The sequence below is a fragment of the Malurus melanocephalus genome, unplaced genomic scaffold (assembly GCF_030028575.1).
Source record: "Malurus melanocephalus ecotype Western Australia unplaced genomic scaffold, MMel_1.1 scaffold_6, whole genome shotgun sequence".
In the NCBI taxonomy this organism is placed as follows: Eukaryota; Metazoa; Chordata; class Aves; order Passeriformes; family Maluridae; genus Malurus; species Malurus melanocephalus.
In genome coordinates, this window is record NW_026623238.1 from 3,619,622 (window position 1) to 3,645,355 (window position 25,734).

At 37.3% G+C, this 25,734-nt stretch overlaps 1 protein-coding gene across 1 annotated transcript in view; it reads left to right on the plus strand.

The window, feature by feature from the left end:
* The first annotated feature begins 7,210 nt into the window (after nt 1-7,210).
* The window catches only part of MYT1L (myelin transcription factor 1 like), a 216,919-nt gene continuing 198,395 nt past the window's right edge, over nt 7,211-25,734 (plus strand). Inside the window, exon 1 of the mRNA XM_057371820.1 lies at nt 7,211-7,318. The gene's annotated coding sequence lies outside the window, so the exon portion shown is untranslated. The remainder of the gene's footprint in view (nt 7,319-25,734) is intronic.

Below are 25,734 nucleotides of genomic sequence, written 5' to 3' on the forward strand. Positions count from 1 at the left end.
AACCCATACCTGCCCTGGAATTACAATGGAAAAATGGCAGGTTGTCAACCTCTGTGTCCTTAATCAGGACCTGGACTTACTTACACAATTATTTTCTTTGTGTGAATGAAACCTGGATCAAAGAAGAACATGGTGAGAAAACCCTGGAGATTTTTAACTGATTTTTAACAGTTTTTCAAATCTGTCACAAAACAATGAGCTTTGAAGAAAGAAATGAAAACAATAGCCAGAGGACTAGAACMGTGAAATATGAACAGCTTTTGAAACTTGCTGAGTGACGAGAAAAGCTGCCTGATACCATTCCCTTAATTATGGTGGTGGTTTGGGACATACTGGGGACAGTGATGAAATATTACATTTTACAGACTGGTTTTGCACAATGCTGGCATCTAACACAGCGGTTGTGGTGTTCAGAATCACCTTAATGGTTTAATGTAGAAGACAAAATATTGCAAATCATGGAGAATGTTCAACTGGTACTCCTCTGGCCTTCTTGCCACTACTTCTGAACTTGAAAAGCTTCAGCTTGTTTTRGTAATCCTTCTCTTACCCCATTTTATCTTTCCCCTTTTACACMTATATCTCATTATCTTTCTCAGCAAGAATGTTAATAAGATCTTCTTTATTTTCACTAAAACCCATTTAAGTTTGTTTTTCTGCCATATTTTCCTGCAACTTCTCCGTTTTGCCTCAGTGACCCATCCTTTAGGCATCTTGTTCTGTTYCCCTCATCTCTCCTTCTGGCTTGTCGCTTTGCTTTGCTCTGTCTTTTGGTTGACAACACAAATGTCAGCTGACTCTTAATTTCACCTGTCTCTTATATTTGCTTCTGTCCTTCCCACCTAGGGGAAGGAGGGTTCTCATCTCATGCTTTATTTTTGGATTCATCAAAAGATGACCTTTTGGCCATGTGACAGGGACCTAGCTGACTGTGGCTCACCCATGACTCAGTCTATTCCATGAGACCACTGACTGKTTTTTCTTTCTCACCCTCTCTTTCTGTAAGTCTTGAACAATTTTACGGTAAAGGGAAGAGTTTCTTACCTGACTTTGTCTCTTCTATGCCCATGGCAAAAGCCATTGTTTTCTCTGGAACCACGCGGCATGCTACATTATCCACTCCTGTTTTACGATTTTCCAGCCAGCACAGTCATCAACAATTGCTTGTTTCAAGTGAGAAAGCTSAATTTCTTGGACAGTACAAGTGTATTGTAGTGAGTGAGTGTGAGAAGTTCTGTAATTCAGAGGAAGTGATGAAAAAGCAGTTTTCTCCTTCAATTCCTAAATGTTAGGATTCCTGTGATTTTGTTACATTTTCTTTCAAGCCAGCACCTCTGTTTGTTATGCTCTTATCAATCTTTTTGCATCTAAATAGAACTTAAGCTTGTCTTATATTGCAATATCTGTTAATCCATATGTTATTTATTCAACACCTGGTCTTCCAGATAGTCAAGCATTTTTGCTTTCTCTTTTGATACAAATTAATCAGTACAGGGGTAAAAACATGCTGTTATGTATTAGATAATGGATTCCAAACATACCTCATTAATGATATAGTGTTTGTATCTTTGGGGACAAATTGTACACCTGTTGGTGTATTTGCATCTGCAGATTATTCTTCCATTCATGAATGCTCTGCATTCRCTCTACTAATATGTTACAGCTCTTTGATATGCAGTTCCCACTGTAGCTGATACATCAGCCTACCTTAGTTTTCTGCTTTTGACGCTATYAATAGCCAGTCTATTGTAGGATCTTGCCCTACAAATATCCCAAGGCCTATTTGAAGTCTCCTATACCAKCATCAAGGACACCAAAGCTTTGTCCTCCTAATGCATATGTGCACAAACATATTTTGATTTCCTGTCTATTTGTTATTGGAGGTTTTGTGTTGTGTTTGTGTTCTGTAACTGTTGTCGTCTCCAGTGAACTGTGGGATAGCCCAGCTCTGCATCTGAGGCACTGCTTCATGTAGTGATGTAGTTATGGTTCTCTTACCTGACAGTACTGGTGAAATGTAAGGGGGAAAGACAAGAGGGTTTCTGAGGTCATCTGAGAGACAGTCTGAAACAAGAAATTGCTTTAATGTAAGAAAGTAATAGACATGAGTACATTTGACTATAAATGCATTTTGGGATTAATTTARTGCTCTAATCTGTTCACAAATAATTAGCAAAGAAATCTGATCAGTAGTACCTCCTCCATTTTTCTCAAGTATATTCCAATTGTTTGTGTAGACAATTATCAGCCTTACAGGAGACTTATCCTTTCTGTTTACGGTTAGAACAAAATACTCTTAGTGTGTGAATAATCATGTATAATTTTAGTTTTTGATTAGTCAGTCTTTGTAACAACAACATAATTGATGGGCAGTGAATAACTAGTAGTAARTATTTTTCCTTTCAGGATATATTGTCCTGTAATTATAATCCTAAATAAAGGCCAGTTTGTAAATGTTATTTAGACTTCTCTCTTTTATAAAATGTCACTAAAAGATCAATTGTTTATATCTCAGGCTAATCTTTGTGAATACTGTACAAAGCAATATTAAGTTTTATTCACAATAGTACTTTTTGTGATGTAAATCATTGCAACTGACTATAGATAACGGTAATTTTCAAGTCCAGAATGGTACTTAGCAGTAGCTGCTCAGCATGTTTCACCTGTAGTTATTTGGTGGACATGACCTTGGTGCAGAGTAGATTGTGTGAACAGCCCTGCCCAAATTCTGCCATGTGATGCTTTGCTGCATTCACTTGTAATAGAACTCTTCTCCAGTAGTTGTCAGTGTAGGAGGGTAAAACKGAATCTGCTAATAACTTGCTGTATATAGTTAATAGTCTGCAGAATGCAGGCCTGTAATCTGTAGGTTAATATTATTTATTTTATGCTTCCGTTTTTCTAGTTGTTTGTGCTTTTTTCCTTAAGATGCCGTCACTGCCTCCAGTTTGCTTCAGGAAACAGCAGGAAAGAGCTGGAAAGACAAATCAGTTCGTTACTGTGCACTTAATTTAATCATTGGCAAGTTGTTTTGATTACTCGTCCCCTGATTTTCTTCTGCTCTGGGTAACCCAGTTTTGAGGAGGTGAATCTGCACACCAAAAGGTTGACCATGGAAATGCCTCCAAATCAACTACTTTTAATATAATAGCCTTTCTCCCAAAGTTATCTGCTTTGTAGACGGATTTTAAGGTGCAGGATAAAGGAAAACATTCTGATTCATCCAGTCCTGTGTGCCMTCCTCCTACTTAAAGGCAAATTTCCTATTCCATGTTGTTCTGGAAGTGRACACACTGCTCACTTTCCAAGACCCAGTAACACTGGAAACAGTTTGTGTTTTCACCATCTTCATTACCTTCTGCAGTCAGGAGAGCCCCMTGTGTTTTTCCACTCAGGTATTGGTGCATGGTGCACTGTTTCACACTTTCTCCAGTGGGCCTCAGTCAGGAGATAACTATTTTATCTGTCACTTGAGGGATGCACACAGCCTGTCCAAAAGGTCTCCTCAGTGCCTGTCCTGTATTTTCCTCATWAGTTTTAAATCTGTGTTTGGCAGCAACTGATTCTTTGAACCATTAATCYTACCTAAGCCAAACTTCCCATAAGCAAACATGGCATCCAGTATTAACAGGGATGCTCAACGACTGTCTGCTTTCAATGGTGATATTCATAAAGTTTCCAAGGGCATTAAATGTCAACTTGGGATATTTTCTTCCTCCGAGAAAGGCATTCACTCTCCTATATTTTTTATACAGATCACTTTTTCTTAATTATCCTTTTTATTTATAGAGTTTTATAAGTCTAGGAAATGTTTATTTCAAAGCAGGGTTGTCACTAAGACTGTCTTAAGTAGATCTACATGAAAGTTAATGTAAAATCTCCCAAGTGCTTATACTTAGTAGTCTAAGTGTGTTGTTGATGAAAGAAGGTAATACAGCAAGCGTAATGACAGGGAAAACATTTTTTCACCTCCAGTTCTTTCTTTCAAAGTTCTGTGTTTTTACGAATGAATTAGAACTTCATGTTCTGATTGAAAAACCACTTTATTTGCTATTGACCTAATGTTTTTAATTTAATTTTTTGTAGATATATTTCTTTACCTTTGACTTAGTGTTTGTTCTACAGGTTGGGTTATGGTGTTATTTCCACTGAAAAGTGTGAYAGATGTCTCTCTAATGTCAGCAGGAGCGGGAATAGGCCCCAGGGATTTTTATTTCTACATGTTTCTGAATAATCAGAAGCATGATTTTAATGTCTCTAAATTCATGTAAACTGATACCTGCCCAAATCCATCCATAATCAYAAATGACCTCATAAATCCTAATATGAGTTGAAATATGTAAGTAATTTCTTCAAAACCCAATCAAAGTATTGGAAGTAGTTGTGATTATTTCATCTTGCCTGAAAAAAACATGGAAGCAAATTACTGCCAGAAATAACTCAAGTGACCACTACTGTTGAAATACACTAGAGGAAGTACACAACCTCTTAAAGGTAGACAGCATTTGCACAAGAGCTGGGCACTTTCTTGTGATTTTATTTTGATGGTTCAGTTTTTTTCCTGTACCTTCAGGGATAATGAGAACTGGGGGCTCCTCATGACCTTTCTGGGAATTGCTGGTTCTCAGCATCAGTCAGAATGTAACCTTTTTGTGAGAATTTTCTTGTCTGTCTACTAAAATACCCCTTCTTATAAGGATAAAGTATCTATTCCAGGTGGTTTTGCCATTCTCTTGTGAAGTGCATCGCTTAGGGCATCTCAGAGCCCATGACATTTAATCTGTCTTTTAAATGTGCTTCTCCTAGGTGCTAAGCAGTAAGGAGAGTCTGTACTTCAGCCTCTTACAAGTACCCTATTTCTACTTCTGCAAAACCAGATATTTATTTGGGTTCCTGAAACAAAGCATTGTTGCCATTAGTGGAATATGAATGGATAACTGTGGAGGCTTTATTTTTCGGTATTCTCAGTGGCAAGCACATTGCCTATGGCTGTGTGTTCATTTGTCAAGCATTTGATGCTGAGGCAGGGCTCTGAGTAGGTATTCCACACGTGGAGATTTTTATGTGAAAAACGGCATTCCACAAAAACACCTGAGTGCTGTTAAATATTGGATTATTGGCTTTGAAATGGAGGGTCAAGAGCACATAGTGGAAGCCAGCGCTGTCAGAGCCCGTGCTCTGTCTTGATGTATTTCACCAACAATGTGAAAAGGAACATCTGGTAGTTCCAAGAATTGCAAATCGCAGGTAGACTTGAACACGATGGCAGTTGCAGAAAACCGGAAAAAACTCAATTATTTAGAATTTTGGACATGCTCTGAATCCAGCATCACGTTGGGATGTGGAGAGCACCCGCGGTGATTGTCATTGTCATTGTCGCTGCYGCCGCTGTCCGTGGTGCTGCAGCCCGGCCCCGACACCGCTGCAGGAGGAGTCTCCATGCAGCCTTTCGCAGTTTTGCTAGGACCTTTCTTCTATAAATAATGATTTCTCACCTGAAGTTGTGTTTATAGTTGAAGTTACACAGCGTGTTGCAGCTGCTTTCTCCTTAACAATAAGTCCGCCTGTCCTTATGTAGGAAAAGTTTTGTTCTAAGATMAAAGGCACAGTAAGGTCACCAGATGCATGTGTAGCTGCATATTACAYACATTTAACCAGTAAAGTTTTGGAATTATTGTTTTATGTACATTTCCTAAGATTTATTCTATGAGATTAGAATGCCATCTTCAAATATAAAAAAAAAAAAAAACCCAAACCAACTAGAAATTAAGAATTTCTTATTCTCATGAAAAGTTATTTAATTTATGCATAATTTTATTTTAGCCAGTTGAATTATGCGTGCGAAAAATGAATATTGAAGCTTGGTATTTAAATTATAAAATAATTTTATGAGGGAAGTGATGGTTTGTTGGTTTAACGGTTCTGTTCCTGTGTACAATTTCAGAGATTTTCATAGATTCACATGTTATTTTGAAGATTAAAAGACCTTCCCTTTGTTTTTATAAAACTATGAAAAAAGTAATAGTCATTACATGTAAATATTCGGTGTATTTACATGTAAAGTTTGTTTAATAGAAAACAGTCCCATTTTCTAATCTCATAGAATATTCTGTTGCCTGAAAAGTAGCAAATAAGGAATTGAGTACAGTATCTTTTAGAGGATTTATGGTAATGCTGCTGAATTTAGCTGAGCATAAACAGCATGGTGAGCCCCTCAGGGTCTCTTCATTTTCCTGACACACTCCACTGCTGCCCCATTAACACTTCGTCTGTTATTGCCATCTACTCAATTTAATGAGTATTCTTTGAATTTGAAGTTCTTCACAAGAAACAATAGCTAAAGTAAGTGATACACCTACTGTAGCTTTCAGTAGTGTATCTTATTCTGTTTGTAATTTTTTTAATAAAAAGAACATGTATATTCTTCAGCAGTATAGTTACATCATGACATTTTCTTTAATTACAACAGACACTAATCACAAGCACTGAGTAATGACTACTGATTTGATTCTGTATTTGTCTGTAGAAGGTAAATGCATGCTGAATAACTGCTAAAGGAGGCTTTATTTAAAAATTCATGTGTTTGATACTGACTCTTTAATGTGAAGAAGGAATAGTTCTGCTGGAGACTTTGTGCTATCAAAGCAGAGTATTTTTTTCTAAGAAATCATAAAACAGAAGGACTAGGTGCTGTTTTCTGGTACCWGTATTAATCCAGCTAACTGATATAAAAGGGCAGTATGTGTCTCATTAGATTGGATTCCTAAAATTGAATTTATCACATTCTTCAATATACATGAACGAACCATCTTTAATTATTGAACAATAAGCTGTATTACCAGATGAGGACTCAACCCAGATTAAAGCCAGAATAATGTTGCACTGGAATGCATCATAGGATTTAAGAACAATTCTGATTTTGCATTGACTATTATCTGACCAGCAAAAGCGCTCTAAATCACCTTAGATATTCTATGGATCTGAGAAGTCTTTGGAGAACCAAATAAAAAATGTGAATAATTGGATAAATTTCTATTCTAGAAGATTGAGGCAATCAGTTGAATATTGAAACACATTTTTGTATTAAATGCATCCATTGAAAGCATATTTTTAAAAGCTAAAATAACATGTGAGTGATTTTCTGTGTTCTGGTACGCTTGCTATTCTTCATTAAAGTTTTTGTTTGTTTGTTTTTATTTTTAGAAAATGAGTCTGGAAGAAAATTGGTGAATCCAATCCAGAGGACCTACAAGCACTCTGACAGGCTCAGAGAGCAGAGTCTGTACCAAAGAGCAATTACCCCACCAAACGATTTCAGGTACAATTGACCTAAATATAGCACACTCTTGAGATTATTGACAAGAGTTCATTTCCTGTAGTGCTTTTCCCATTTGCTACCCCTGGTAACCACTGTGATCTTATCTGCCTGGTGCTGCATGACTTCTGCGTTGCAGTTAAGAGTTCTGCTGTGCATTATCTTTAAACAGACAATTCATGCTAAAAGAGTCATTTGCAGTTAAATTAGATGATGCATATATTATTCTTGCTGCTGAAGTTACAAAGAACAGGAATGAGTGCCTGAATCMTTTTAGACCTGGATGCACTGGAATTCATTTTACTGTGAAAGCAAAACGTTAGTAAATTAATTGTAAATAAAAAGGAAATTATATTTCATTAAACAGTAACAGTAGAGTCAGATATGCTGGATGCATAGGTTGGAAAACTTGGTATTTCTTTCACTGTATATATATATTTCTACATAAAGTGTGACTTGCCCTATTGTCATCCTGCTGTCTCCAGGCAATCACAGTGACTCTCATATGCTGGCATGAAAAACAAATGAGTGTATAAATTGAGTGTGTAAGTGTRCAAAATGTGGATGAAGTGAATTCAGAGGCTGGTAATGATAAAATCCATTTTAGTTTTGAGGAATGCATTTTTCCTAAGCATTGCTTGTGAAAGTGATGAAAATGCTGGATATATTTGCAGTCCATGTCTGTGGAATATAAAGAAAATAGATGGCATTCCCTTGGTGTTCATCACWGAGATTTTTTCTTGAATAATTTTTCTTCTGCTGAATTTTTGTTCAGAAGATCTATACATTGCCCAGAAATKCAGAAGGCTGGTATCAGATTCTGTGCTGAGCAGCTGTTTGGGGGCCATTTGTCACAGACCTTTATGAGCTAATATCACAGGACAATTGTGCTATGATTTTCCTGCATATCCCCTATATTTTCTCAAAAGAATACCAGAATATTTCTACTTTATTAGTAAACTCTGCTAATAATCATAGGTCCCACTCCTCAAAGGAAACTCAAGAAGTTYGGTTGAAAACTGAATAATTTATAAGACAGAGACATATATGCACTGTATTGGTCTACTGACTTGGTTCCTTTGATGATGATGGACAGCAGATACAAATATAGTTAAACTTGGAACTTCTGTACTAAAATAAGATGAAGCATAAATCAGTTAATTGCATTAGACAGTAATTAATTTATTATGGGGAATATTTGGATTAAATATAGGAAAAAATTTACCCCTGATTTATGTTTTGCCAATCTACTTTAAGGAGTTTATGGGACAGTATATCACAGTGGAATGGAACAGTAAGTTGAAATGGAAGTGTAAGAAGAAAACTGTAAAAGAATATGTGAAGGTGCAATGAGAATATTCAAGGCATGATTAAATGGATTCTCAGCTCAGGCTGAGCTCATCGAACTTCGTGTGCTGTCGTTTAGGATCACGAGGAAGTGTAGTTATTTCTGGTGGGCTGTTAAAGACAACAGTTTTGAAGTTTGAGATGTGAGAGAATGTACATGAGGAATTTAAATGGATTCATGAGAGGATCTTTCTGYTGTAGAGTCTTCTTCAGAGCAAGACTATTGAGGAACATGGGCTTAGGGGTGAGAAAAATAGATCAGTCCTGCCCCAACACAGAGAGATAAAACTCATAGGAAGTTACCAGCAGTGCCAGAATCTAAACTGAAATATTTACCTTCTTACATTTGATATCTTAGAAACAGAATTTCTCATATTAAATCTTGCAGTACTGCAAAGGCTTAACCTTAAACCTTGCTGATGTGATTTTTCCCATTTTCTCCATGCTCTACATAAAATGTATCTAAAGCTTGATTTTTTTTATATGCAGAGATTATCAGATGCACACATTTTGTTAATTATTGTCTTGAAATTCCAGAGAYCTGGCATGGCTGGCATACATGCAGTTGTACACACTATAGAAAAGTGAATCAGTTTGAAATTTAGAAACTAATACTAGAAAACCCCATGTAAACTCRCTTTTCTATGTGAATAGTCTTTATGAGGATTACTCACTTCAGTTTACAAGATTACTCATTTCAGATAGAAACATTGTTCCCAGAGATTACAAGGCTTCGTCTTGCAATACATTACCGATGGAAGGTACAGCACCTTAAGCGTTTTTATTATAGTTACTTTACATTTAGAAGGGGTGTTCTGGTCCCTTACAGGATGCTGACCCATAGAGGACAGTATTGCAGATKAGAGGTTTTATACTTGCTGCTATATTCAGTTTGCCCTGCCATGGTAGTGAAAAGACATAGCAGAGCAACCCTAATTAGGCAATGTAGGAATCTCTGGTATGCAGCATTATTCTTTGCCAGCTTTATATTATTTCTGCTTGTTCTATGGTGCCTCAGGGAATGAGGAAAGTCTTGCCCATTAATTAGAGAATTAGCTTAGAGTTAGGAAAGATGAGTTCAGGTTTTGCCTATGCCACAAATTTTCTACAAGATAGTAAGCTAAGTATTGACCAAAATTCAGAAAGACCTAAGGATCAGGGCTTGTGACCGTACTTCCTCTGCTTTGAAGCAGAATTGTGTCCTTCCTTGTTTCTGGCATCTTAGTTACTCACCTTAAATAATTAAGTAGTCCAAAATCCTCACTCCCCTCATTAGCTGAAGTCAATTTTGTATAATTCTGTCATACTGGCCTTATGTGAGGATGCTGATGGAATGGCAGGGATGCACAAAGCAAAGCAATGCCTGATGTTAATTCAGGTGGAGTATTTCAAAGATACTGTCATGGTGACAGGTTCATGTTAACTCTTGGCAGTGTAAGTCTTCCTAGTACTACCTTCTGAAAAAGCAAAGTTTACCAATCAAAGTGTCACATGTTGCTATATTTGCAGTTTATAAATTGTCACTAAACAGTAGGAATCGTCACATAAAATTGTACTTCTTTTTCCTTCTCTTTTTTCCAGGCTTAAAGGGTTTCAAAAATGAGGCAGTAGGCTCTTTAAATTGTGGTTTCTAGGCAGCATCTCTGCTCCTGTGAGCAGGCATGGCTGTTTTATTGCTTGCCCCAGCCAACTGTCATTGATCATGGGCTGCTGCTGATGCTAGCACACCAAAGAGAACATGTTACGTTACAGGTAAAAATGCCATGGCAGGGGCATATTGCCAGTAATAATTAGAAAAAAATATTCTTGTGTTTTATTGGATATATTGCTCAGCCTGCCAGAATTTCTAATCCCTAAATCATCCTGGAAATTGGTTGGGATATAAAATAAAGTTAAAGCCTCTCTGAAAGATCATGGTCTCTCTTCACTGCACTAGCAGCTATGTGTAAAATCTCAATCCCAGATCAAGGGAAATGCATCACATAAGTTAAAATATTTTTTGAGAGAAATCTGATGATGATAGAGCTGATTGTTTTTGTAGCAAAAATTTAGAAAATACTGGAGTAATTTGATTAGAAGAGGTACAAATAAWTTTGCGAGATCATTACACCTTCTTATTGTTGAATCCCTCCTTTTCTCCTGCTTTAACCTTTTGTGAAGAAGGTTAATCAKGTAGCTTTATTTGATTAGTTTTTARTTTCTGTTTTTTAACTTTGATTCTTTTCTTTAACTGTGATCTTAAATGATTCTTTTTCCTTGTGAGTATTGGGTCCCAGCTTCTGGTGGGCAAAGGAAATCTTAGCACCCATAGGCACATTTTGCCTTCTTCCACTGCAGATGAATGACTGTATTACTCTAACTGAAGTATTGCTTCTGAAGCCAAAGAAGACAAAAGACTAATTTGAGAGCCAAGTGAAGTTCAGAGAAAAACTTCGTTGATCAAGTAGGGTTTGGGTCACAGTTTAGTTAGGACAGAACTGTGCTTCTTATACAGTAGAAATAAAGCTTTTATTAACAAGTCTACATATAAAAAAAAGACTTCCCTATATAGAAACAGAAGAGATGCAGAATTACATCTGTACAGCCCTGCATTCATCTTTAGTGCACTGAAGACTGTCAAGGAAAAGAATATGATAAAAACTATAAAGATTCTTAACCCATAAGTTGCTAAAACCAAGAGAAGGYGCATGTTTTCTAACCAATCAGAGCTAGAAAAACTGTTTTTAAAAGAGTTTTTAAAAGTATGGCAGGAGGACAAMGCTATGAGCAAATTCTTACAAGTTCAGCAGTCCTTTCTGTGTACAAATACAAATACAATTTTTGACTCTGTAGTAATGTTAYTGCAAACAACATTTGAAGTAAGCAGTGTACTCTAAAAGTTTYCTCTTTTCCTCCAAATGAATTTTTGAGAAGGTGCAGAGGGAGTAGCTACTACCATTTCATGGTCACCTTGCGCAGTTCATGAGGGAGTTGCTCCTGTGTGGTTTGGGAGAGATCRGTCTGGGTGGCTCAGCAGCTCTCAGTAGTATTGTCCCCACATGACCTTCTATATCAAAATCATACAGAAGTTAAATATTGCTGAAAATGGCATTCACTCCTGTTTTGTTCCTTTCATAGCTTCTGGGGTGAAATTTATCTGCCCTAATGTAATGTCTTTTATATCAAAATTATCTTTGGCTAGGCTACCTTGGTAGTCAGTGGAGAGAAACAGACACTTTTAGGGCATGATTCATCTCCTCAGAAGGTAGACATCTAAGTAGGTCAGATGAATCAGACTGTACAATAGCACATTCCTTACTAGAGGGAATAAAGGAAGCCCAGGGATCACCTTAGATGTTGATGTGTGTATTACAAATATCTAAAGTTAAGTGAAATGAACTTTATGTCTATAGGAACTAAGTCAGAGTTCAGAGTCAGAGGAAAAATCCTACTCTTCAGGAAGCACTCTTTTCTTCAGAGCCCGTGGTTTCACTGCACTGGTGTGCATGTTCATAGTCATAGTCATGAGGTGATGAATTAAAACAAAAAAAAAAGTATTACACCCCCTCCTTCTCCTTAATATTTTAAGGTGTGATGATTGAGTAGTCTGAATTGTTTGAATAGGTAATTTGTATACATTTATCATCAGTGGTTCCACTGGTTCTACAGTGACATCATTTTTTTACCAGTCTCTGCTAATAATCTATATGTACGTGGTTTCATCAGGGTTTTGGTTAGTTCTTGTGAACCATTTCAGAACCAGATACTTTTTTTCTCAATCAGAAACTTCTGCAAGGAGAAAGAGAAGATTTGCATTTAATTTCGGGTAGTAGACTAGTTTAAATTGTTCCTCCATAACAGTCATTACTGTTAGTGCCAGAGTTTCACTTAACACCCCAGTAGATGAGGAGGTTAGTGTAAATATACCTGAAAGTCTCCACAATGACTCTTTTCAAGTGCTAACAAATGAGTTTTGCAGAAAGGATCTTCATTTTAGTTGCATTTGCTTGAATGAAATAAATGGATAAATAAATAAATATTCCAATTCCAAGTAAGTAAATATTCCAGTAAAATGGAATATGCAAAAACGATCCACATTATTAATTATTTATTTACAATACAAAAACAACAAATAAAGACTCACCTAAACACTAGCAAAGCTTTTTCACATGCTGCTCTTCTCCCATTGTTTGCAAAACTCCAGATCCAAGGAAACCTGCAAGACTTTTGTCAGATTCATACCCAGGAGTAGCACAAGGATGACAGCCTGGAGTAAGCAGATTGCTAGTGAGGCTAGCAGGTGCCAAAACATGGCACCTTTGCTGTTTTTTCATGACCCAGTGTAAAGATGCCAAAAATAATCTCAAATGTACTTCAGTAAATAAAAGCAAAAACCCCTCAGGCTTCAGAAATAAAGTATGTAGAACTGTCTGAGATTAAGCAAGAAACTTGAAGTTAGAAGACCAGTGTTCTAATTTTTGCCTTGCAACAGATTAGCTGTGTTCAGGTAGTGAGGCATTTTGGCCAAAATCTGTATTTTGCCACTTAAATAGATGGCATAGTTTTTAAAAGGAAGTAGGAGCATTACAAAGTATTCCACAGATAAAAACATGAAATTAAGTTGAATCACATGCATGTGTTGACTAAATATTGACCTCGTTTCCCCTGTCTTTCAGCCAGCCATACTATTTAGCTGTTCTCATTTATGGGTAATTTCAAATGCATAAACAAAAATAAAAATTGCTTTGTAAGTGCAAGTGTCCTAAAATCACTTATCTTCAAGTGCAAGTGTWGTAAAATTACTTTATATAAAATGACCGTATCACTTCCCAGGTTGCTCAGAGAAGCTGTGAATGCCCTATCCCTGGAGGTGTTCAAGGCCAGGTGGGATAAGGCTCTGAGTAACCTGGGCCAGAGGGTGGCAGCCCTGCCCATGGCAGGCGGTTTGGAATGAAGTTGTCTTTAAGGTCCTTTCCAATCCAAGTCTTTCTATGATTCTATGACCTTAGTGTTAAAGTTAAAATTAGGCTCATAGCTGTGGAACATGTTTGTTTGATCAGCCTGAAAAGTATTTGCTATAGATAAAATGAGATCCAAATGTTCATATTAAGCAGTTGCATTTAACTTTAAAGACAGCAATACCCGCACTGTGCTAAGTGAACTTGAACTTGCAAGATGCACCACAAAATTGTGAGAAACATTGAAATAGTCGATACTCTGTGTTTGCTATGTAAAAGAATATCAATACAAATATATATCTGATATTGATAGGAAGTCAGGGGTGAAAAGGATCTAAAAAAGCAGCTGAGAAATTTTATTTGCATTTTAAATACTGTGTCTAATTTTTAAATCCTTCTGCTACTGTAGATCTTTCCATATCTGCTCCTGATGTATATCATGTAAGATATCTAAAAGTTTCCAAAAGTAAGGGATAGTAATTATAGAGTCATAGAATATTCTGGTTTGAAAGAAAGCCACAAGGATTATCAAGGTCCAGTTCCTGGCCCTGCACAGGACCATACCAAGAATCACACCATGTGCCTGAGAGCATTGTCCAAATGCTTGTTAAGCTGTCAGGCTGTTCAATGCCTATTCCAGTGCCTGTTCCAGCGTTCCAGAACCTTCTGTGAATATCCAACCTACACCTCACCTGGTGCAGCTCCATACCATTCCCTCAAGTCCTGTCACTGGTSATCAGAAGAGATTGGTTCCTGCCACTCTTCTTCCCCTCCTGAGGGAGCAATGAGGGCTGAGCTGAGACAGAGTTATTTTGATTGCTGTAGTTTGACAGTTATCTCAGAGGAATAGTGATTRCTGTAGTTTGCAGACACCCAAAGAAGTGCCCAGGTACTGAAACTTTCACGGTGAAAAGCTGTTTTCATGGTGACAAGACTTTGTCTTAAAATTTGTTCATKAATTCAAAGCCAAGGAATCAAAAATTTAAGAGGTAAAGGTATATTAAATGATGCAGGAGTGGCAGGAACTTGACCTTCTGAGGTTTATGAACATGTCTGTACAGTGCATCTTCTGAAGTACCCATTGAGCTGGCTCTGTGTTCTTTATATAAGAGATTAGAAAAGCGAAATCCTCTGTGTGGTCTGTCTGTTCATCAGCAMGACACATGGCTTAGCCTTCGTAAACCAGAGAGTGCACACAGAAACAAAATCAGGAAGAATCTTCTAAAACTGAGGTTCTACCTTAAATATGCAGCCATACATTACAAATGTGATGGGTCATGTCTTTGAGTGCAACAGAAAGTAAAGAATGAGTTCGTAGTACAAAATATGATCTCTGATTAGATATGCTGGTGTGAGGGACACCATCATTCTTGAAGGACCAGGTATTTCAAATGAAAGCCACTTAACTGGTCAGCTAGATCTACAGGTACTCATATCTACCCATATGTACATAAAGAGCCTGTGGTTTTCACAGACAGAAAGTCACATCCGTATGAAAAAATGGACACAAAGGTTTGATTTGGCTTGCACTTGTACATATATGAACAGGACTGATAAGAACATCCATGTGTTGGCTCCACATCTCTTGAAGTTAATGGAAGTTGAATGTACTCTTGTGAGAATCAGTCATAAATTTTGTTTTGAATTCATATGCTTCAATTAATTTAAGTGAGACTGGTAGGCAGYAGGAACTATTGTGCTGTAGCATATGACACAGAAGATGTTCTCTAACCTGCTTCTTTTGCCGTTTATGATTCTAAAGGGAATTTTTGGCTAAAATCCAAATTTTCTGTAGAAAATAGGAATAATTGGTAATGAAATAGTCATTCCTGTATTCCAGTTGCTGTAACTCATTCCAGCATTGCATTTCCAATAGGTAAAAGTAAATTCTGTTTTGAAATGGATGAATAAAATACAGATGGTTAATATATGTCCTTTAATCASATCTCAGCAGGGTCTTCAGTTATTTCATATTGTGTGTGGAAAATCTACATTAAAGAATCCAAACATTCTAAAGCTAATACRTGCCAGAATTAACTTTGTTAAGGCAAGTTAATTTAATCTCCCCCATGCATATGCATTGTGAAGATTTCCTTAATTACATGATCACATATTGTTTTTTCTTGCAAAGTCTTTTCCTCATTCAGCTCACAGAATATATGATAGTCACTTAATGAGCAGCTGTTCCATATTTTGTTTTCATGATATTGTTCAATGTGTGGTTCTGCACCTTGTTTACAAAAGACTATTTAAGCCCTGCTCTGGAGATCTAGTTATTAATTATTATTAATTTCCTTTTGGGATTTTCTAGGATCTCTRTAATGTCTAGGTGATGAGCAAACATTAAATTAGCATTACTGCAGGCCTCTGAGATTGGCAGACAGTATGATTTCCACTTTRTGGTTGGGGAATCATGGCTCAGAATGCGGGTACAAAAGGTGCCACCAATCTACAGAACCATCCTGAGCTGCAGAGATCCAAAAGCCTTGACTCATTACTGTCATAMGAAACTTTTCCAGCTCGGGTCTTCCTGTCTCCAGCTATGTCTCTGAACATTCATCTCTTCTGCAAATTCAAATGCTTCATCTCCGTGAATCACATGGAAAATGAAGAACCCGCTTTCAGTGACCACCTGTGAAAAAGCTGGTTTGAATTACTATAATGGAAACTTTATGTCAAGAAAAGATAGAATCCTGCTTTCTAGACTGACATCCAATCACTTTAACCATTCTTGTTCTTCTTGTAATGCTGTCCCTTTTTWAAGTTCATTTCTTCAAAATTCTTTACCAAATGAACCGTCTTGAGTGCACAGTTCTGATTCATCCTTGAAGCAAGGCYGTGCACTGTGTGAGGCAGGTGTGTTCTGGAAACAATAGATGTGAGTCATGCCATTAGTCTCCATGCCCATTCACAAGATGAGGGAAAATTTGGTTRTATAGGCAACCTGGCACTTTTGGCACCTTTGTTCTGGATTTGGTCATGTTTAAAAGTTATTTTGAAAATGTATCCGTGTGAGAGATAGAAATAGAGAGAGAAAGACAATGAGCACAGACTTAACATTTTAAAATGGAAACTTCTGACAATTTCTCAACCCCTGTCTGAATTATGAGATGTTTGGAACTTCAAAATCCCACAAACCATATTATACCATTCTTTCATTAAACGAACTCCATGGAATAATATTCTGCAAAAACCACTGCTGAAGGAGTAAGATTCAAGATTCCTTTTTTCACTACCATCACACTACACTGATACTTACTGATGGCACAGGAATCGTGAGAAACTGAAATTGGGTTCCTGGAAGACCCAAAAGGGATTTTTGGTCATTACTGATTCTCTGTTGAGTTCTCAGTGACTTTTCCTACCCCTGTTCACTAGCTCTTACAACTCTGAGTGCAATCCAGTTCTGTGTCCTAAGGAGAGCAGTTCTAGTTCTCACTGCCCCACTGGCTTCTTGTCCTACATTCTTTTTTTTTTTTTTTTTTTTTTTTTTTTTTTTTTTTTTTTTTTTTTTTTTTTTTTTTTTAACCATAAGCATAATATAAGTGCTTGTTCTTTACCTCCTGTCTTCAGTATCTTTCCACAGTCAGTTGTCTGTATGTCTTCATCCCTCATTTCTCCAGGGCTGGATCTCCAGGCTTGTGTACGTCTTCCTCATTCCCATTGGTTCTCCAGCCAGAATTCCATTGTCAAGCTGTGTTTTCAGTTTCTGTGCCTCCAACCATCTATCATTTGTTTCTTTGCACTCCTGTTCCAGATACTGCTGCTGAAATATTGGCTCTTCCCCTGTTTTTCCTGTCTGCTGCTTCATTTTCCTTTGGGCAGTAGGGAACTGATAGAACTCTCTTCATATTTGTAAATGTCATTGTAAATTTGAGAGCAGAGCCTCTGCTCATTCTAGGACAATGCTGCAGGAGCTTCATTTCTTTGCTCAAAACTTGAGCTTAAATCTAAATATAGGAGACAGAAGCAATGCACCCRTGGCTGATACTCAAGACCTGATCCTAGTCCGGGCAAATTTTTCTAGTCCTGCTGGATACAGATCACGTCTGCTTCTACATGGGTATTTACCTATTTTTTTCTCCAGTGCTGATCATACTTGATCTGATCATCAGTCTTGAATCCAGATAGTTCCTGCTAGATGAAACCACACTTTTGGGATGTTGCATGAATGCAACCCCAGAATTCAGCACTGAAATTAAACCTTCTGGTTATTAGAGTTACAGCTGCCCCTCTCAACACATCCCAATAACAACTGGGCAGGTTAATCTCTTCACCACTCAGCAGAATGTTAATGTAATATAATAACTTGGACAGAACCTATCCAGAAAAATGCTGCAATATCAATTTTGTGGGAATTGTACAGTTCCAGATACTATTCAGTTTACATGCCAGATACATTCATATAAGATTTGAATGTAGAGGGAATCACTGGTTTATCTACTTTGCCTCACAGAGGCTGGATACTCTTGAATCACTCTATAGCTGAAGAAGCCCTACTCATTATTTGATCTTGAATTTAAAATATGTAATAATGGTGGATTTATCTCTGACCTCCATAAGTTGTAAAGCCTTGCATAACTTCTGAAATATTTCTAGAATTTCTAACCAGCTCTGAGAGGGACTGAGCTAATATCTTCTTGTGAAAAGAGGTTAACCATGTGAAAGGAAACAAGGTAGCACTGGAAAACACTCAACTTGCATTGTTTAATTATTATTTTTAATTTCCATTCTTTCAGAACACATGACATCTTGGAAGCCTCACAATACTGCCCTCTGCTTCTTCCACAGCTTCTGGCTCTTTTACTCCATTTCACTTTGCTTTGTCATCTTGATGCCTTATTCTTTTCCTGGCAAGAAACTTAGAGGAGCACATGATCGATAAAAGATTGGGCGGAAAAAAAGATGCCAGAACAGCTTAAACTTTGTAATGGAGTCTGTGGGAAATATTTTAAATGAAGGCAAGGATATTGAATTTGGGGCAAGACAATAATGATAGTTAGATTTATTAGAATAATTATGGGAGATTTGTTCTCAGTTCCCTGCCTTGCTCATGTCTGCTTTTGTGTCTCTGTGACACAGTTCCTTTTCAATAAAATGGGAATAGCACTGTCTCACAGATATTAAAATAGTTGCTTCACAGATACCATAGAAAGAAGGAAAAAATTAATTATASTCAACCTAGTGTAGTACTATGGCTTATATGAGTATTGTAGAACTGATGGTATGTCTCATATGAGAGCTATCATTGATGGATTGGCAAGGTTTAAGCCTAAGACAACTGAATTTTTCCAAACCTTCATTTACACAGTTCTCCTCATTATTACATTATCTTTCCCTCCCCTTAAGTAATGTTCATGCTTTCATGGTTTGTGTTACCTTTGAGCTCCTCACAGCTCCTCACTGTTGCTCATATTCCAGCATTGCTCCTGTTCCTCCATCATTCCCTCTGTCTTACCTGTACACTTTAAATTTGCACATTACATGCAGCAGCTTCCCTCTTTGAGCTGTCTGCCCCAAGTCAGTGTACAGGGTCTTCTGGGTGCATGAAGGGGGTGAGGCACTGGGAGTGCATGTACCAATGAGAAGAGGAATGGAAGTAACAGTCAAATATAGTGCAAATATATAATTAGTCTRTGGAGAAGAAAAAAACATACCTCTGCTCAGCAGGAGTCTCTGAGTWGTGTGAAGTAGTTCTTTGATCTGAATGGCATGTTCTTAACTCAAGAGGAATTATCTGTTGAGTTAGAGAAGAGCTTAGTTGTAACAGAGGAACAGAGYTCAGCACTAACCATGGCTGTACTTATCATAATGCTTTACAATATCCAGTTTGTCTTCATAGTTGGGGCAGCCCAAGGCAAATGTGAGCTCTCTTGGTACTACTGTGTCCTCACTRCTTTGTTGCTCAGATGTGTGTATTTAGGGACATATCCATAGTTGTCTATGYTGAGATGTTCTAAAATTACTGCCAAGTTAAATGTGCTACGAGAAGACCTATCTGTSTTCTGGGAATGAATTGTTCAAACAGAAGAATTCAACCTCTGGAAGTGAGTTGAGTCTCTTTGCTTGCTGCAAGACCTGCTTAAAAAAGCATGGCCGGATTCCAGCTCACACAAAGGATAATGATGTAGGTTTATGTGTTGTCAAAGTTCACTGATTTTCCTATGAATGGTTAAGATGGAAAGCATGTAAMGCCTGGATCAATTACAGCCTTGACAGCCACCACCACCTCACTCAGTTTTAAGCACATTGAGCAGTTCCCAATTCACAGTGGTCTTAAATATTGACTAACAGGGCATGATGAGTAGCTCAGAGCATTTTGTAGAGGTAGCTCAGAACAATTTTGTAGAGCTAAGGCCCTGTCCATGCTAGGTCACACTGGACAGCAGGGAAAGGCAGCACTGATCCCTTCCTTCTCCAGGAAGTTGGAATTTTGTAGATCACAGCTACTATGACCTGGTAGTYGAGAAAAAGAGTCCTCAGAAAAATAACAATCAAGACTAAACTCTTTTCTCTAAACACAGTAGACTGAAGACATGAAAAAATCAATCTACTTCATATACAGTAGAGGAAAATGGCATGAAGTGTCACTCTAGCTGTATTTCCTGCCAAATCATGGCTTAAAATGTAGCAGTGGACCAGGGATATGATCAGTGTAGAGAAGTAATGAWTTTTCCTGGAGCTAGTAAATGCGGTCCTCCCACTATGTTAATACAAATCTGCGTGATACATGCAGACTTTCACACATGGCACAATATTAAATAAAACTATTCCTTTACAGAATCTTTATGATCCTGAAAAACATGTTTGAGTTAATTTTTTTACATTTTTAATAAAAAACAAGCCAAATTTTCTGTTCATTTGGTCTGAATCTGGGAAGTGATTTTTTAAAATTAATGATGAGCCTGAATCTACAACTGTGCCTATGCAAATAGTCCCTCAGTGATTATTTGTCAGTGCTAGGGATATCTAAGATCAGAAAGTACTTTCCTTTAATTTTCTGAAAAGTGAAAGACAGAAATCTGTTTCCAATTCTCAAGCTTTAGGGTGCTTAGGCCTTTGTCCATCATAACTGAGTTTACTCTCTGCAATGATGTTCAACATTATCGTCTGTTTTGGTTTGGTTTGAGTGATGCAGAATAAGTACTTGAGCACAAACCAAGCTAAAATTGGGGAGAGTAAAATGAAATACACATTGATACCAGTAGAGTATTATCCTCAGTCAGGAGGCTTGTGTTGTACTGAAAGTATTTTTCCTTTCGTACTGAAAGTATGTGCATGCATTGCCTGCCTTTCTCCTTTCCCTTATCTGGCTGCCAAGGCAAGTGGCTGAGTCACCATCCCTGCAGGTATTTCAGAGATGTGTAGATGAGGGACTTAGGGACATGGTTTAGTRGTGGACTTGGCCGTGTTGGGCTAATGTTGGACTTGATGATTTTAAAGGTCTTTTCTAACCTAAATGATTCTACGTACTTATGTAAACCTTTGAAAAGCAAATACTCTTCATTTGGCATGGTTTGGTGAAAAGTTCCTTATTCAGCTGAAGTTATATGCTGATTCTTGAGCTGTTAAGGCAGAGATGTTARCATCAGAAAATTAGCCTTCTGTGACCTAAATAAGCAGCTTTGGTTGTGTTGATGCAAAATGTGTAAGAGCATTTTACTACACCTATGCTTGCCAATCTGATTAAGATCATGCACTRCTTAGTTTTCATGGTGTTATTATTACGTAGAGACCTTTTTATTCTGCAGGATATATCTGAGAAATACATATTTTTGAATATGCAGCAGTCAAACTTGGTGTAAACTTGCAGTAAAACTCTACCAGTGGCTCCTAAAGATTAGAATTTTTTTTCAATGTTTAATTTGAAAGAACTTGAATTTTCAGTTTATAAAAAGMGCAGATTATATTCCAACCAGGTACRCTTCCAGTCACAATTTCACCCACATTTACCTGGTGTTAATAATTGGTGGGGAATATACACATGGTATGACTAAGGAACAATAATCCTATAACAGCTGCAAGCACTGGAAAATGTTAGAGCAGCCCCTGCATTGCTCTTAACTGTATGAATGCTGCTGCAGAAGATTCAACACTGAAGTTGCGACCTTTACTCTCTTCTGCATAGTTTTAGGAATTAGTCTCTGCTTTATACTTTTATCCATTTGACATTGAAACTTTAGAACATGTATTTTGTTTGATAGCATGTGTATGTAAGGTATAATTTACCAGCAAGTGTCTAGAAGTGAAGGTCTTCTCTTGCATCTGTTCTTTCCTTGGAAGAAGTGTAGTGTTAAGTAACGTGGAAAATTGAGCATTCTGTTAACAGCACACTCCTGGAACTGCCATCATGCTTCCTTTCTCATAAACTTCCAAAATCCTGATAGAATCTGGGGTTTTCATCTACTCACATSGCCCATTGTACATGTCTCTGATGTCAAATATTACGTGAATCCAGTCATGATGAAAGATTTTTCCAGATCATATTGTTAGCCTATTCAGTCTTTTCCAGAGAGGCAAAAAACTCTGAAACTTTGGGTGCGGTCATTAACATAAGAATGTTTCATATTCATAAAAAAAATGTATTGTACTTGAAAGAGCTGAGATTTCCAGAAGTATATTGCCTTCAACTATGATAAAAGGATTCCAACCCATTTATACTTCTCTTACTAGTTATTGAGCTTTGAAGCATGAATAGGGAGATTTTWTTTTTAATAAATCTATTAAGTTATTACTAATGTCTAGTTTTCCCAACAGTGTTCTTTAGTTTCCAGTTCAGATTCACATATGTTGATATCTTGATGTCAGACTCAAAGGTGATCCTCATTCTTTAAGACATRCATAGCTCTGACTGGGATTTTATAAAGGACCAGACTGCTGAGCTCCTTGTATCAGCAGTCTCACACCATTGCTGAGGGTTACATKATATATAAACACTGCTGGATATAACACTGGATACTTACTGCACTTCTGGATGTCCAAGTACCTTCTAAGGGACTTTAAAACCTGATGATTTCTTCATACACTGTAATATGATTTTTCCCTCTCAGTCTATATACCCCTCTTACACAGAATTTCAGGTTGGAACAGATCTCTGCARGTCATCTAATCCACCCTCTTGGTGGATTAGATGGCTCTTTGTCAAAGCAGAGCCAGCTTCAAAGGTAGATTGGATTGCTTGGAGCTTCGTATTGCTTTCAGTGTCTCCAGGGACTGAGGTTCCAGATTCCACAGGTTCCATCTCCATGTGTGCCCTGTTCTACCCTCATGATGATTTTTTTTTTGTATTGTTTTTGTACTAATCTTTAGAAAGCCATCCTGAATCTATTTTCCTCTCTGTCACTTCCCACTATTGCTCCATGATCCCTTTGCTCTTTGTGCATTCTTATTCTGTTGTGTTCAAAGCATGTGATTTCCAGTGCCATTGTAAACTCCTTCAAATTGGCTTCTAACCTTCTCATTAGCTGAAACCACTCTCACAAAACTACCTAATGATTCTCTCTGACACTGTCAGTTTTGATCTCTTTAAATCTCATCATAGTTTGTATCTTTGGCTCCATTCTTTATATGCTTTCCCCTAATCCTTTCATTCATCCTGTGAAGCTTCCTGATCTGACTTCTGCCAATATCCTAAGGAATTTTAGTTTTGATCCATCTCTCCTCCCCTTTTGCACATCACTTCTACAGTCTTAGCCACAAATAAATGCAGTTGACATGTCTGTGCTGCTGACCCAGATTTATATCTGTACTCCAGATATTACAATAACGGCTCAAGACAAGCATTATAAAAAAGGGCTTCCCCCTTAGTCCCTCATTACTGCTTGTTTTCTTAGTCCCCWTTTTTCTGTCAGACCACTGATACAGATGTTATTTTTCATTCAGCCCTCCTATCAAAAATGTCTCAGATTCCTTTCTTCATATCACATCTAAGGTGTGGTTCTTAATCTCGTACCAGTAGATCTGTTAAAGATCTCTTAGGGAATATCTACACCATATATTACAAAATACATTCTAAGGACCTTGTACAATGTCCATGCAGTTTTAAGGAAGAAATCTTTGGCAATACAATGATAAAAATAATTTATTTAGGCAAATAATATATATGAGTGGGTACATTGTGCATTATTTAAGTATGTTTGAATATGGGGCAGTGTATGTAAGAGATTGGGGTAACAGGTGGAAAAGTTGCAGTASGTAAATTCATCTCAGGAAGTCTGCTTCGTAAGTCTTAAATTTCACCGAGTTTTATTTTCTGACTTCATTCTTGCCTTTCTGCTGCACTCAGCATGTAARAATATGTGTTACTGCTCTATTGTTTATCCATCATTTCTGTTATCTCTAAATTTAGCTTGGTGTTACTGTGCATAGTTGCACAACAGGGGAAAGTAAGGATGGATCCCTTGCTTTGGGACAGGTAAATTTCGATTCATGTTGTCATATTAAGTCTACAACAAAAATTTACCCTCACCGTAAGGCAAACAGGATCCTGAAAATGTTTATGCTATTCACATGGTGTGCTTGCTCTTAATTATGAGATTAAATATGTTTCTGAGGCTGTAATTAAGCTTACTAAAGTCAACATTTATGCCAGTAATCTAGTAGAAAATGCAAAATGTTTTCAAGCTCATGAGTTCATGTAGGTGCTGAAACTTAAGTGCTCAGAAAAAATTTGTGTCAGGTTTATGCATATGTGTACTGATCCCTGGGACAGACAGTCAGCTSTCAGGAAGATAAGAGGGAGGAAGGGTAAAGAGCTGGGCCATGAATTCAGTTTCCAAACTGTTTTTATTTTGGAAAGCTTTTAATTTCAAAAAGCATCTGAGAACCGAGATGAGAATGCAGTGAGACTGAAGAGCTAAATTCCCTAACATAATTTGAAGTTTTTAATTTATTTTTTTCTTGAAAATACCCCAAATCATATGGATGATGGGAAGGGGCGTATGAACAGAATGATAAAACTTTTACAAAGCAAGCTAAGAATGTTAAATAAAGGGACATTTATTTCACTTCAAGTTTTAAAAGCCTCCAAAATACTTACTTTTTTTTTTTTTTCATTAATGACATTTTATGGGGCTGTCTCTTTCACCTGTATTTTATGTGACCTTTAGGAGCCTTTTCTCTTTAAAAGTATTCTCTGTGTCTTCCTCTGATTTGTGTGTTGTTCCCTCGTGTGGCATTGAGGTTTTTGTCTGTTTTGGAGTAAACATGGTCAGATGTGGTTATGCTGACCGTCAGATTATCTGGTGTAGTACTGTAAAGCCGCAGAGCCAAAATTTTGTTGCACTTGTAATAGAGACAGAAATTAATCTTTCCATTAATAAGGACTATTTTCAAGGCTTTAAACAGTCTRGAGAAAATATTTTAAATCTGCAGTAGAATGAGATACAATAATAGTAGTAAGCAAAAGCCCTGGCTGTATGACTATGCTTTAAAAATCTTGCTGATACATTTATTCTAAGCATAAAGTAGTCTGGTGAAATTGTGGTGTTGGGAGAGTTGAGTGCTGAAAGCCTGCATTCAGTGCAGTATGGCTGGGTCAGAGAATTACAATTAAGAATAAATACCATTCTTAGAGCTGATTTGTTCTTCTGTCCTTTCTCATGAGCATGATAACTGTGTTTTTGAAGAGGGAGTCTCTCTCATCCTGTGCTYGTAGCTCATACTGAGCAGTCAAGGTTTGCTGGTGCTACTGCAATATAAATCACAGCTCTTTAATGAATGTAAATGCCCTTAAGCTTATGGTATTTACTGCTTGCACAGAAGGTAGATGCTATTCCTAAGACTTCTTTTCCCCTCTTTGTTGAATTCTCAGGAGTCATCCTGAAAAACATGCAGGAGGAAGGGTTGTGATTTAACTGCTAGTCCACAGGGTGCTGGTCCAAATAGTTGCATTCATTTCACATGGGCCACTGAGTAGCTCTCCGACCTCACCAACTTCTGTTATTTTAACTGGGTTGGATTTGAACTAGTAACATAAAGGTGGACAGCCCAGTGGACCATTATCAATCCCTAGTCACACAGACCTCTTTTACCTGTCGTCTTAAATTTGTGCTTCATCAACGACYGTGATTCTAGCACAAAGCATCCAGAACTTTTGATACTTGCTACACAGACATTGTAAAGCACCTGGGGACA